Consider the following 4281-nt stretch of genomic DNA (forward strand, 5'->3'; position numbering starts at 1 on the left):
AAGCCGGCTCCCGACTCGCGGTAGCGGAACCGCGGCCTCGCTCCACCCCGTGACGGGCCTCCACCAGTCACATCCTGTTGCAGATGATTGACAAGCCCACTGCCCAACCGGGCCTGGGCCCTCGCTGTGGCCCACCGCATTTTGCTGGAAGGCCGGTGACGGAATCAAGATGCGTCTTCAAGGTGGAAGGCTGGGCTTGTTTTTATCGTTCCTTTGAGCAAGGGCCTTATAGAAAATGATGGAGGCAGACGCTGCCCATGGGTAAGCAGGCTGCCGTCAGAACACCTGTCATTCGGCGTCAGACCCCAGAAAGCAGGTGGAGGGCTTCGAGGACCGCCTCTTGCAGCCCAGGTCTGTTAAGTGCGGGGTCCGAGATTCGGGCCCCGCCCGACCCTCCGCTGGACTCCAAGCTGGTCCGTCCAGCTGGGTCTCTCCCAAACCAGCCCTGAGCCCAGCGCCCGCCACCTTCCCCACCTCCGTCAGCGGGACCTCCGTCCCCCAGTTGCTCTAGCCACCAGCCTGGAGGGATCCTGACGTCTCTGTCCCCCACCCCATCCCTCCTCCCGCTTGCCCTGCCTCAGAAACAGACCCAGGGCTTGCCTGCCTGCGCACCCTGTTTGAAGCGCCCTCGTGGACAGGCGGTGATGGCAATAGCGTTCTGTATTCGTTTCCTGGGGCCGCCATAACAAATTGCCACAAGCTGGGGGGGCTTAAACAACAGAAATTCATTGTCTCACGGTTCTGAAGGCCAGAAGTCTAAAATCAAGGCGTGCTCTAACTTCTGGTGGTGGCCATCCATCTGTCAACTTAAAAAGCAAATTTGCCTGTTATTTTAGCTCAAAATGAGTTTATTCAGGAATAACCAAAAGAACTGCAATTTGGGTGTGCATGCTATGGCAGACCATAGGCAAATCCAGCAAACAAAGAAGGGGAGCTGTTTTTATAGAGAAAAGGGAGTAGGGAGGGGCTGTTCTGAAGGAAAGTCCGGTGAGGGACAGTAGCAGTTCAGGGCCGCAGCAGCTTCTCGTTGCCTGGGTTGCTGCCGGTGTGGAGAGAAATCTTCCTTCAGCTGTGAAGTAGTTGTACGTCCTGTCCAAGATGCAAGTTTCTCTCTTTTCCTGCTTGGTGTAATTGAGATGTGTGACAGGGTATGAGAGCTCCCCCTACAGGCCTTCCCAACTCCAACTTGGTTAAGGTTTCTTTCATTAATTTCCACAAATCCTTGGCATTGCTTGCCTTGTGCCTGCAACACTCCAATCTCCGCCTGTGTCATCACCTGGCTTTCTTCCTGTGAGTCCCTGTCCTCGCATGGTGTTTTCCTCTTCTCGTCAGGATGCCAGTCATACTGAATTAGGGTCCACTCTAATGACCTTGTCTTAACTTGACCATCTGCAGACCCTGCTTCCAAATGAGGTTACATTGACAGGTCCTGGGGGTTGGGACTTCAACATATTTTGGGAGGATGCAGTTCACCTCATAACACCTAAATTCACCTCCCTGCTTTCCTACAGCAGCAGAATGATCTTAAATGAAAGACCATGTCACTTCTCTGCACAGAACCCTCCAGTGATTTCCTGTGTCACTCAGAATAAAATCCAAAGTCGCTTTCTTCCGTGGCCTTCCAGCCCCCCTGTGATGGTGCCCTCAGTCTCCTGCCACTGTCATCCTTGCTCTCTCCCGCCTACGTCAACTTCTTTGCCCTTAGACTAACCTGCCAAGCCTGTTCATGCTCTCCCTTCTTCTGGAATGTTCTTTCTCCTGATATCTGTGGGGCTTATGCATTCATTTCCCTTAGGTCTCTGCCCATTTGTCTTATCAGTGCAAAGCCTTTCCTGACCATTCTATATAAAATAGTTCATACCTCGTCTCTCTCGCCGCTGCCATCCCCTTACCCTGTTTTATTTCTCTTCTTAGCACTTTTCACTATTTGATGTATTCAGTCATTCATTCGTTCGTTCATTCATTGTCATCTGTCTCACCATGACTAGCAAGTTAGCTCCAATGGGAAAGCTTTACTTTTTTCTGTACTGTATGCTCAGTACCTAGAAGGTGAAACATAGTAAGTTCTCTCTCTCTTTGTTGAGGTGTAGGGACCTGAAATTGGCCACCCCAAGATATGTCTCTTTGGCATCAGGATTATTTGAGGCTGATTGCTTTTGATAAACTGGGACAGGGAAGGAGGCTCTGAAGAATGGAACTTGCCCTTTGTTAGGACACTTAGATTTGTAAGGTAAATCTCTATCTGTAAAAGGTGACTCCCTCTCTGTACCAGGAACAAGAAAGGCAATGACCTTCTCTCTAGAAACCCTCAATCAATACCAAAGGCAAGGACTTAAAATCTGCATTTTATTGTGCTTCTCTGGTAACCTCCTGTAACTGACTTCCCTCCCCCTCCCAACGTTGGCATTTCTTAAGGATTAAGAACCTTTCCTTAGGCTAGGAACTGATTGCTGCGCTCACCTGTGACCACCCAGCTCCAGACGATAGACTTGCCTCCTGCTGAGCCCTCTGAGACAGCAGACCACTGCCTGCTGTGTCCATCAAGCACTGTGCCGACAGGGCAATCTTGTGACTATTGTGGGAGGGACATTTCAATCACATGTGAAACACCCTGTTTGGGAGTATATAACCACTCTGTGCACCCCACTTCTTGGGTGCCCTTTCTTCCTTCGGGAAGAAAGGCCCCGGGCCATGGTTCCTCATAAAGCTTTGTTTAATTTTCTCTTGCTATCCTGTCTCATGTGAATTTAATTCGTTCTCCAGCCAGACGAACCCACATTTGGGAAGAGGAAATGTCTTCCTCCCCTACAGAGGTATAATTTATGTAACAATAAAATCCACTAATTTTAAAAGTACAATTCTATGCGTTTTAACAAATGTATATAATCATGTAATCATCACATTCATGATTTAGAACATTTCTATCAACACACCCAAAGCATGCTTTTGATGCTATTATAAATGTTATTTTTTAGACTTTATTTTTTATTTTTCTTCTTCTTCTCCCCAAAGTCCCTCAGTACATAGTTGTAGATTCTAGTTGTGAGTGCCTCTGGTTGTGCTATGTGGGACGCCGCCTCAGCGTGGCCTGACGAGCGGTGCTAGGTCTGTGCCCAGGATCGGAATCGGTGATATCCTGGGCCGCCAAAGCAGAGTGCATGAACTTAACAACTCTGCCACGGGGCCAGCCCCTAGATTTTAATTTTCAGTTATTCATTGCTCGTAAATGGGAATACAATTGATTTTTATATATTGACTGTGTCCTTTGCGCTAAATTAACTTGTTAGTTCTAGCAAATGTTTTTGAGATTGCTTGGGATCGTCTATATAAGCCGTGTCAGTTTGCCCCATTTTTTGGTGACATTAACTTCGTTAACTTTGATCACTTGGTTAGGGTGGTATACACCAGGTTATTTATTTATTACCAGTGTGAGCTCCTGAATTTTGATTTCATTCAGAAAAAATTTGTGAATTTTTATTTTATTCCGAATTTTTGTTTTATTTATTAACTAGGTTATTTATTACCAGTATGAATTCGTAAGTTTTTTTCATTTATTTTGTTTATTTTATTACATTACCCTTTTTTTGTATTTTAAATGCAAGCATATTTAAATATTTACATTTCAATGGGTCATCTTGCCCCCCACTTCCAACACCTCTAATCCTTGCGATGTGGTGAGTCTGCCCTCCCTCAGATGCAGAACAGGAGTTCCTTCTCCTGTGCCCCTCCCCTTAGTTTTGGAGGGGACAGATCTGTGTAGACTTAGAAAAGTTGTACAAATAATTAAACTCTGACTCTTCCTTACTCAGCTATGAAGCTGTGAAGCGTGAGAGTCAGAGCTGCCCATCCTGTGGAGTGGTGGTAGGAGGAAGAGAGGGGATATGGAGCTCAGTGGACACAGACCTGCCTCCCTGTATTATGATTTGTCCTCCAAAGCCAAATGACAGGGAGGGAAAGTGACCAGTCTGAAATGTGGGTGGCACTTCATTTCCTTTGCATCACCTCTAAAATAAAACACATTTGTCCCATCTCTCTGGCAAGGTTGAGAGGTGACCTTCCTTGCCTTTCCACACTGTCCTCCCCGGTGCTCTTGGCCTGCAGGCTGCTGTCTTCATCAAACCAGGCTAAGAAATAGATGCAAGAAAGATCTGTCGGAGGCTGGATCTCTTACTGTTCTGAAGGTGAAGTAGCACATTGGATACCATTACAGAAGACCTGTAAGTGCGTTTTTTAGCTTTCACCCACAAAATCTGAAAATAGTTAAAGCCAGAATAATCTGTA

This window comes from Equus quagga, chromosome 6 (assembly GCF_021613505.1).
Source record: "Equus quagga isolate Etosha38 chromosome 6, UCLA_HA_Equagga_1.0, whole genome shotgun sequence".
In the NCBI taxonomy this organism is placed as follows: domain Eukaryota; kingdom Metazoa; phylum Chordata; class Mammalia; order Perissodactyla; family Equidae; genus Equus; species Equus quagga.